Here is a 10,462-nt window from a genome sequence, read left to right as displayed (position 1 = left end):
TCTCTCCCCCCCCTCTCTCCCTCTGTCTCCCCCTCTCTCCCCTCTATTCTCTTGCTACCCTTTTTACAGATCCTTTGTCTCCTTTATTGCCTTCATCCCCCGCAATCTTCTGTCCCCTTACTCCCTCTCCCGTTTCTCCCTCTCCGTCTCCCTCTAACTCTCTCCTTTTCACCCCCTCTCCCCCCTTCCTTCTCCCTTTCCTCCTCTCTCCCTCGCTCACCCTCTCAGATGAGACGAGCCTGTGATCGGGTCGGAGGCGGTGTTGAAAGGGGAATCCAATCACGCTTCAGAGATTTGTCTCAGCAGCCCTGGTGGTCTGTTAATGTGGGGACTGGGAGCACGGCATGATGGGAAACGCGGTCCAGGAAATGGGATTTCTGGAAGATGCCTGCTGGCGAGTTACCAAGGCGATGGTCCAGCCTGGAAACAGACATTTTAATTCCATTAAAGCCGCCCTCACCCTTCAGGTGCACCTGGGTACAGCGGTTGATTGCTATTGGTCAGTAAATGATGTGTCAACCAACTACAGGTAACGGTCGCCGTGTCACCTGCCCAGACAGCCAATCAGATTAGAGTTAGAGAGGAGTAGATAACTTCCTCTCTGCCTTGTCACCCCGCTGAACACTTGTGGTTCTCCTGGTGTGATCTCCAGTTCCACTCCAGCATGCTTAGTGGAGACAGTCATCTGAAGAGTCTGGCACACTGTGCAAAGTCCTGCTGGAGAAGCACAACCAATTTGATTCAAGTTTTAATTTGTTTAGGCCTTGTAGGGGGGGGGGGGGCGAAAACAAACACACACCCTCGGACACACAAACTCCAACAGACATCCACACGAGCCAAGTCTGGACCTCCCTCTGGGCAGTGTCTGTGTACAGCAACATGTTGACCAAACAATCAACAGAGCAAGGCAGCAAGTAGACGACAGGCCGACACTGGCAGAACCATGTGTCTGACATTTCCAAGCGTGGCCACGCCCTAATGCGATCGTTTAGATACTCAGAGAGGCTGATCCCACCAATCAGACAGGTCGTCAGGGAAGGCCTGATTGGGCCAGACGCGCGGTCAACAGAAACATGGCCGCCCGTCTGGGGTTGAGCTCTGCACAAACACGCTCTCCTTTCCCCTTGGATTACAGAGGACAAGGGGAATCTGTGTGACAGCAAACATCGACACACACTCACACACAGAAGCGCCCACACACTCACGCAAATACACACACTCACTCACGTACACACATAAACACACACTCACAACCTTTCACAAAGATACACACACACACACACACACACACACACACACCACAGAGCAGTAATCTGTCAGACAAGCTGCTAGACCGATAGCATAGATGTGATCCATGAGTGATTAGCAGGAAGTCGAGCTGCCCCCTGGTAGCAGGGCTGAGACAGGATATGTGAAATCTCAAACACAACCACACCTCAGCTGCCCGGATGCAAAGTGGTCTCATTGAAGACACCCACCATCCTTTTCGTCACAGATATTCACAGAGATGGATAGAGAAGCAAGCAGGTTTGGTACGTGCGAAGAGGAGCGAGAGATAAGGGGTGAGTTTGGGTAGGTGTGAGGATGAGCATTCATATGAGATGTCACACCAACAGTTGTGTAACTGTGTTACATACAGGGCCAGCGCAAAAATAGTCCTTTATGTGCTCGCTCTCGCTCTCTCTCTCACCAAGATCATAGTGGTTGTCTAGGTGACCCCCAGCGTGGTCGGGTCAGGAGGTGACCAGGAGAAGAACACCCTCAGCCCTGCAGCTGTATGACTCACAGCTGAAGAACACTCTGGGTGCGCCAGGGTAAATAGCACACACACACACACACACACACACACACACACACACACACACACACACACACACACACACACACACACACACACACACACACACACACACACACACACACACACACACACACACACACACACACACACACACACACACACACACACACACACACACAGTGGAAAAATGGAGAAACATGCAGGGGTGTTGACCTCAGACTTGATCCTGTTTCGAGTCCTCCTTCCAAGACCCCAGCCTGCAGCTCTGCATCCGCCTTTCAAAGACCCAGTCCAAGCTATACTGGACAGGCTGGATGTGCCGGTGTTTGTACAGGACGTGTGTGCCGTGGTGGTCCATCACCCCTCCTCATCACTAACCCATGAGCATGACTAGCATGGAAGGGAGGGGAGGAGGGGAGATCAGGGGAGAGGAGGAGCAAAGGGGAGAGGAGATAAAAGGAGAGGAGAGGGCCCCAGGAGAAGGAGAGAAGGGAGAATGGGGATGAGTGGGGGGATGAGGGGGGGGATGAGGGGGGGGATGAGGGGGTGGAGCCGGGGACAGGAGTGGATGGTGGTGTCTTTAATAGCGCCGTGAGAGAGATTTTTCACCAAGATGAAGAGATGTGATTTTCTTGCCAGACATTGATAACTGCAGTATGTGTGTGAGGGTGTATGTTCCCAAGTGCCTGGGAGGGAGGAAGGAAGGGAAAGAAAGCATCACATCCAATACAATGCTCCATCCATCTTTACCCTCTCTGTGATTTCATAATGTGTTTTTCTCTCATTCATCTCATCTCTCTCTCTTTCTCTCACTCTCTTGCTCATTATCCCTCTCTCTCCCTCCCTCTCTCCCTCCCGTCCATCTCCTCTGTATCTCTCCCTCGATTGTGATGTCCCCCCGCAGGAGAATGTAACCATTTTAGTGTCTCAGAGGAATTCCTTGTTACAGAGAGGAGAGAGAGATGGATGGACGCAGAGAGAGACAGAGAGAGAGAGAGAGACAGAGAGAGGAGAGAAAGAGAGAGAAGGAAAGAAAGAGAAATGTAATTTCAGTTAACATTGGTGGGGCCTCAGAATAGGGTGTGTCTGTACCTACCTTCTCCATGCTGATGCTCTCTATCCCAGACTACAGGCCTGAATGGAACTCTACCTACCATTATCTAGTAGCTGGAGATCTGCTCGAATCAAAGACTTTAGTGATGACAGACTAGCAATCAGGGTGGTACCCCCAGACACACACACACACTCTCTCTCTTACACACACACACACTCCCTTACGTAGACGCATTCAGACACACTCTCTCTTACACACACACACACACACACACACACTCTCTCTCTCTTACACACACACACACACACAAGCATACTCCCTCACACACGCACACACAGACACAATAGTCCAATCCTCAGCCCTCATACCGTTTTGTCTCGTCTCTTCAGAGTTGGCAAACGCAGCTGGAATCGTCCCTTTCAGCGCCATTGTTCCTCCTCTCCCTCCTTTCTCCAGCTCCTCAGGACAGAAGGTAAAGCTCTGTCAAAGCCAGAGTCTGAATCTATATTTCAGTCATTCAGCCCGTCGGCCACCGCGCGTGCAGGAGAGCGGAGGAGAGAGGAGAGGAGGTGCTGGGGTGAGAAGGAATAGTGAAGGCAGAGCTCGTTTGGTGAGGGGGAGAATTCCATTCAGCTACTCTGTCCAACTGTGACACTTCATTGACTTGCAAGTGGAAAGGGACTGCAGGATGAGCGGGAAGGGGGGAAGGAAGGGAGGGAGGGTGAGGGAGGGAGGGAAAGTGAGGAATACAAAGGGAGGGAGGGGGGTGATCCAGGAGGATTAAGGAGAATTGGCTCCTCTAACTTTGTTTTTCTCTGTAAGCACAGACGGATTTGACAAAACTCTTTCACTCGCCACTGAAGTCAACTCTTGCCTGAATAGAAGTCGTTCAGCCTCACAATGGCAGCGCTCTCAGATTGTCTCCACCTAATTTGTAGAAGCGCTCAAACTGAATGGATTCAATGGAAGGTGTTATGGATAAGACTGCAAAACAGATTTATGAATGTGTTTATAATAAACAAGTCATAAATATTCATGTCATCCCATCAATCCATGCCAGATTCCAGAGGGACTGGGCTCCTATTTTTCTCTGCCAGATGTCTAAGGAGGATGTGTTTGTGTCTGTGTGTTCGACTTTCTTCAAGGTTTCAGTCATTTTCCCAAACCCATTACCACACCGCCACAGGCCAGTCTCTTGAGTCTTCAGAACGGAAATCACACCCCCTCCTGGGGCTCACACACACAAACTCGATGATCCGAATGCAACATACATCCAACATCATAAAATCATGTCTGTGTGCCCATGTCCAGCACAGCTGCCTGCTGGCCCTCTGGCTAGCATGCTAGCGTAGCGTGACCACAGGAAGTGTTCCGTGCCCACGTCTACATGGTACTTAGAGCTTCAATACCTCTCTGACAGGATGAGCTGGAGGCGCGAGCGTAAAGGGATTGGCGCCGGCGTGACCAGACACCACAGAGCAGACGAGAGGAGGTGTTGAAGAAAAGGAGAGGACAAAAGAAAATGCGTTTCTGTCAGAGGGGTATCTGTCTGGAACAAGTCTGTGGATTTACCTCCACCTATCAGAGAGACAGAAATATTTGGGGGAAAGAAGGAACATGGAAAAAGACGGATGGTGGCCATTTTCTTTAACAGAATTTAAGACACCGTAGATTTGTTTCATAGCTACTGTCGGTTTATTTCAGGCACTGTGAGAGAGACCGTCAGCAGTTTCTCCTTCCTCTCCCGTCTTCTCCTCTCTGCTCTCCACTCTTCTTCTCCCCTCCTCTTCTCTCCTCTCTTTTCCTCAACTCTCTTCTCCCCTCAGCTCCACTCTCCTCTCTTCTCCTCGAAGAACAATAGCTGCATAATTCTGCAGCACTCGTTAGCCTCCATTCCTCCACCTGGGACTGTCTGGCCCGAGGACAGGTAGAGGCTGGTTCATCTGTCTGCCACGCTCCCTGACGCTCTGCCAGTTGGCATTCAGAGCATGTGTGTATGTGTGCGTGTGTGTGTGTGTTTGACTGTGTTTGCCCATCTCCCCACACCCGTGGTCACACCTCACGTTGCTAATCGGTGTGTTTTAAGCAGCCAGCTAGTGATTGAACCTCCACATCTCGTGGAGAAACTGGGATGTGAGCTGGACACAACTCTCTCTCTCTCTCTCTCTCCATGATGAAAGTTCTGACTGCAATTAGCAGGGTTCTGCTGGGTTGTAATGAACTGCTCTGTGATGAGGAAGAACAGGAAGTCAGTGGTTTGGGGGCGCTGCACGCCCACCCTCGCCAAGTCACTAATCAGCTCACCAATTAGACGGCTTATACAAAAGAGGAAGGTCTCGCCAGGTCGGTCTGTATGCTCTACAGTAACACTGGAGCGAGGGAGAGGGGGGAGAGGAGGAGCTGCACACCTCTTCCTGTCAGCTCTTCATCAGGGGGAGGCTGAAAGCAAAGCCTGTTTGATGGAGGAACAAAAAGCTTTGACTTTGTTGCCCACTTTTATGTCTGCAAATGTATAAAGACGTGCACAGGATCTCTCATCGCTTTCTCTGTCCCGTTCTAAAGTTAGAGGAGGGCTAGGATGTCATGACTGGCATGTTGATGTTTCTCTCCCCCCCCCCCTTGCTCGCACACCTGGATCTTACAGGGGGAAGGAATGTTTGTTAGGCATCTTTTTAGTCAGTGTTCCAGGCTATGTTTCAGGTGCTGCAGGAATGGTGTAGGAGGCTCGAGTGGGAGTTTTCAGTTTCTAGGGGGACCCAGGTACACAGCTCTGTTTCTAGGGGGACCCAGGTACACAGCTCTGTTTCTAGGGGGACCCAGGTACACAGCTCTGTTTCTAGGGGGACCCAGGTACACAGCTCTGTTTCTAGGGAGGAGATTATGCCTGGCATCTTTCTTATTTGGGCAGGCCAAGTCTGCAATATGGAAGACGAGAAAGAGTAGGCGTTTGGGAGTCGGGTCGCTCGATGCAAGAGCAGTGTCGCTGGGGCTGGTCACGGCAAGGTTGCGTATTGAGTTCTCGTATTATAAGCTGGTAGGAAAGATGGAGGAGTTTGTTGACGTGGGGGGGGGGGGGGATGCCTTCTGCACAGTGGATGGGTAGGGGGGTTTAGAGCGGACGTTGTAAAAAAATAAATATATATATATATATATATATATATATATATATATATATATATATATATATATATATATATATATATATATATATATATATATATATATATATATATATATATATATATATATATATATATATATATATATATATATATATATATATATTGTATTACTTTTCTTTTGGTTTAGTTTGTTTGGAAAGTAATTTGGGGTGAAATGGGTTTGTCTTCCATCCCTCTTCCTCTTCCTCTCCATCTATCTCCCTCTTCCTCTCCATCTATCTCCCTCTCCATCTATCTCCCTCTTCCTCTTCCTCTCCATCTATCTCCCTCTCCCTCTCCCTCTCCCTCTCCCTCTCCCTCTCCCTCTCCCTCTCCCTCTCCCTCTTCCTCTTCCTCTTCCTCTTCCTCTTCCTCTTCCTCTTCCTCTCGTCTGATCACATGGGGCCTCCCTCACCCTATCATCCACCTCTTCCTCCTAGCCTTGGCCTCCCTCACCCTATCATCCACCTCTTCCTCCTAGCCCCGAGGCATTGAACAATTTTTAGTTTTATGTTTTCTCTTTCCTTTTATCTGTTCATCTGTGTGCTTCTCTCAATCTTAAATCGAAAAAAAGCTCAAGGTGATCAAGGTCTACAGAAGTATAACAGACACTGAACAGAAAAGTCTTCCTGGTTTATTTAACAAACATTTGTAAGAGAGAGCAGAATCCATAGTGCCAGACTGCACCCACCCTCAGCACCAGGAGGTTAACACCTTGCCTTTGGGCTCCCTCTTCAAATACCCAGGAGACAAAACCAACAGACTCTTTCATCCCCTCTCTACCATATCACTGCTCAAGTCCTGCAGCAAAAACCAACATCAACCTGAAGCCCCAACCGTGTGTTAATAAAAGAAATGGTTGTGTTCAAACATAGAACACGTGTGTGTGTTTCTTATTGACATCATGCGTGTACTGTGATAACGAGTGTTATTATTAATTGTGTTTTTTACTGCTGCACAACAAATGACCCCCTCTGGGAACAAAAGGCATTCCCACTGCTCTGTGCTCCTCTCCCTCTCCTCTCCTGTGGAGCTATACACAATTGTATTGTAATCTGTTTCTTCTAACTAGTAAACAATTAAAATAGAAAGAAGCTGCCTAGATATGAGGAGCACATTTCTAACTTCCCACCAAAGAATTAGGTTAGGCCTCAAATACTCCCTGGGTGGGCTACAGGCTGGGAATGTTAGGGTTAGGTTAACAAAACCAGGTGGGTGCCTCAGCGTTTGGGTTAAAGCTGGGGTTAAAGGTAGGCCTTATCTCAAAGTTTTGGGGTTAGGAATGAGTATTACTGAGGGCTTACATACCCATACCAGCACTAACCTATCATCTTTTCAGTGGATCAGGTAGATCACTGTGTTTGACAAATGTCATGTAACTCCTTCTAGGTTTTTTCCTTGTACACATATCATGATTATAATTCTATAAGTGACAGATGCCTGCAGTGTGTTACGTACAGCTCTAAGTCTCTAAAGGCTGTCTATTGTACAACTCTGTCTCAGAGTCTCTGGAGAACCATTCAGGCCCAGGTGGAGATAAGGAACATTGAGGACATGTACAACAATAGGAGACACGATTGCCCAATTCTCCCTCTCAACCTCTTTCTTTCTCTCTCGCTTCCCTCTCTTTACATTTCTCTCTCTCCCTCTTCAGCTCTCTTCAGCTTTCTGTCTCTGTCCCGCTCTCTCTCTCTCTCTTCCTCTCCCTCTGTCTCTGTCTCTCTCTCTTTCCCTCCTTCCATGCTCTCTGACCAAAAAGAAAGAAATCACCATGACTACCCCTCTCTCTCCCTCTCTCCATGTTCTCTGACCAAAAAGAAAGGAATCACAGTCTCCTGTTGAAGTCTCAATAGTGTCATTGTGGAACTCCAGGTACTGGCCAAGGGTGAGGTGTGGAGGGCGTTAGTGTGTCAGTACTGGAAGCCAACAGGAGAGATCCAGATTTTCTGCATGTGTACACGGACATGGACTAGAGAGATATGTTTGTTTCCATGGCACTTGTGGCTATCTCTGACTCCAGACCGACTCACAAGGGGCTGTATTGAACACGTGTCACAGAGGATCAAAACACGCCTTTGCCTCTCTACCGCCTCCCCTCCCTTTGCGCTGAGTGTTTCCCATTAACACAAGAGTCCATGTTTTCTGCCGTGCAGCTGACAGCAAGCTGCAGCCTCCGCCTTTTCCGGGATTCACCGAGGAACACATCTGCACCGCCGTCACGCAACATGTTTCATCCAGGACATGCTACACACGGCAAGCACACGCCCTGCCATCACAAGAGGCGTGATGATTTGTGTCCATTGGCAGAGCTGCCCATACAATGATCACATGACTTAGCTGTGTATCAGGACTCCCTGTGGGGCGCGGCCTCTCGCCTGGCTGTGACAGCAGGAGTACGAGGAGCAGCTGGTGGGGAGGACTGGACTGCAGCGCTGTGATGGGGCAGGAGAGCTGTGATGGGGCAGGAGAGCTGTGATGGGGCAGGAGAGCTGTGATGGGGCAGGAGAGCTGTGATGGGGCAGGACAGCTGTGATGGGGCAGGAGAGCTGTGATGGGGCAGGACAGCTGTGATGGGGCAGGAGAGCTGTGATGGGGCAGGAGAGCTGTGATGGGGCAGGAGAGCTGTGATGGGGCAGGAGAGCTGTGATGGGGCAGTAGAGCTGTGATGGGGCAGGACAGCTGTGATGGGGCAGTAGAGCTGTGATGGGGCAGGACAGCTGTGATGGGGCAGGAGAGCTGTGATAGGGCAGTAGAGCTGTGATAGGGCAGTAGAGCTGTGATGGGGCAGGACAGCTGTGATGGGGCAGTAGAGCTGTGATGGGGCAGGACAGCTGTGATGGGGCAGGAGAGCTGTGATGGGGCAGGAGAGCTGTGATGGGGCAGGAGAGCTGTGATGGGGCAGTAGAGCTGTGATGGGCCAGTAGAGCTGTGATGGGGCAGTAGAGCTGTGATGGGGCAGGACAGCTGTGATGGGGCAGTAGAGCTGTAATGGGGCAGGACAGCTGTGATGGGGCAGTAGAGCTGTGATAGGGCAGTAGAGCTGTGATGGGGCAGGACAGCTGTGATGGGGCAGGACAGCTGTGATGGGGCAGGAGAGCTGTGATGGGGCAGTAGAGCTGTGATGGGGCAGTAGAGCTGTGATGGGGCAGTAGAGCTGTGATGGGGCAGTAGAGCTGTGATGGGGCAGTAGAGCTGTGATAGGGCAGTAGAGCTGTGATGGGGCTATGCTGGTACAGAGGATAGGCACTGGGAGAAGAGAGCAGAGGAGAGGAAAGGGGAAGTGGACAAGGGAGGAGGAGAGGACACATTTTGTCCTATCTCCATTCCCGCCATTGTCTCCCTCGTCTAACCAAATAGAAAACAATCTGCATCCACAGCAGGAAGCAGGCGTGTCTGACTGGGAAGCAGAATGCAACATGTTTCTACTTTCTGTCTATTCTGGAATAGTTTCATTGGTGACACAGAGATAGACCCAGCCATGCAAAGAGAACAGAGAAGTTCAATCATTTGATTCTTTATAATCCTCTGGAACTGTATTTGTGTGTGTGTGTGTGTGTGTGTCAACCTCTCAGGATTTTAGCCCCACCTCCCCCTGGTGATGCACTGCCTCCCTGCCTCCCTGCCTCCCAGCCTCCCAGCCTCCCAGCCTCCCAGCCTCCCAGCCTCCCAGCCTCAGTGGGAAGCCCATGTGCTAGGAGTAAATACATATAAAACATTGATGTACTTGAGGGTGACAGCTCATATTCAGTGGGTCTGTCCATAATGTAGTGGTGTGGGCTGGCCACAGTGCAGCGGGATGTACATGATTTCTGACAGACCAACAGATGACATACAATTCAACTGGACAGACATAGTGAGACACAACATAACACACATCCTTCCCCCGAAGGCATCCTGCTCTACTCTCACCCACCCTCCCTCCCTCCCTCCCTCCCTCCCTCCCTCCCTCCCTCCCTCGCTCCTGCTCTCTCTCTCTCTCTGTCTGTCTCTCCTTACACTTCCCTCTCTCCATCCTACTCTCCCTCTCTGATTCCAGTCAGCCAAGCAGATGTTTCCTTAAACAGCGTCCTCTCCACCTGTCTGTCTGACTATCCCCTCCCTCCCCCACCCCTCCATCTCCTGAGGGCAGGTTACCTCTCGAGTTTGAACTTATAACCTTAGGGACCTGAAGCACACAAAAACACATGAAAAATACATGTTGGAAAAAAACACTCCTGAATCCGAGGATGCAGAACATGTTAGCCGAGTTGTCTCCGGATGTAGGGGGGGGGGGGACCTGTCATCTGCACAGAGGCTCTTGAGCCAGTCTCTCTAATCCATCAACAGTGGCTGTATGGCAAGGTGGAGGGAATGATAAACACTGTCCGCTGCACTTGGGATGGAGGCACTTACGTGTAGGTTGAGAGGCTCTCAGTGGGATTCTGGGGAGTGGCTGTAGGCCTCCCC

The 10,462-nt window shown here is 50.3% G+C and overlaps 1 long non-coding RNA gene across 1 annotated transcript in view; it reads right to left on the bottom strand.

Moving 5' to 3' along the window:
- Positions 1–238: 238 nt before the first annotated feature.
- The window catches only part of LOC146300058 (uncharacterized), a 35,596-nt gene continuing 25,372 nt past the window's right edge, over positions 239–10,462 (bottom strand). The window contains exons 2-3 of the long non-coding RNA XR_014732045.1: positions 549–717; positions 239–420 (exon numbers count right to left, since the gene is read on the bottom strand). This is a non-coding gene — a long non-coding RNA (uncharacterized LOC146300058). The remainder of the gene's footprint in view (positions 421–548; positions 718–10,462) is intronic.

The sequence above is a fragment of the Hypomesus nipponensis genome, chromosome 3, assembly GCF_054491055.1.
Source record: "Hypomesus nipponensis isolate SF chromosome 3, ASM5449105v1, whole genome shotgun sequence".
NCBI lineage: Eukaryota > Metazoa > Chordata > Actinopteri > Osmeriformes > Osmeridae > Hypomesus > Hypomesus nipponensis.
Note: the sequence above shows the minus strand (reverse complement) of the source record. Positions and strands in the feature narration are given on the sequence as shown.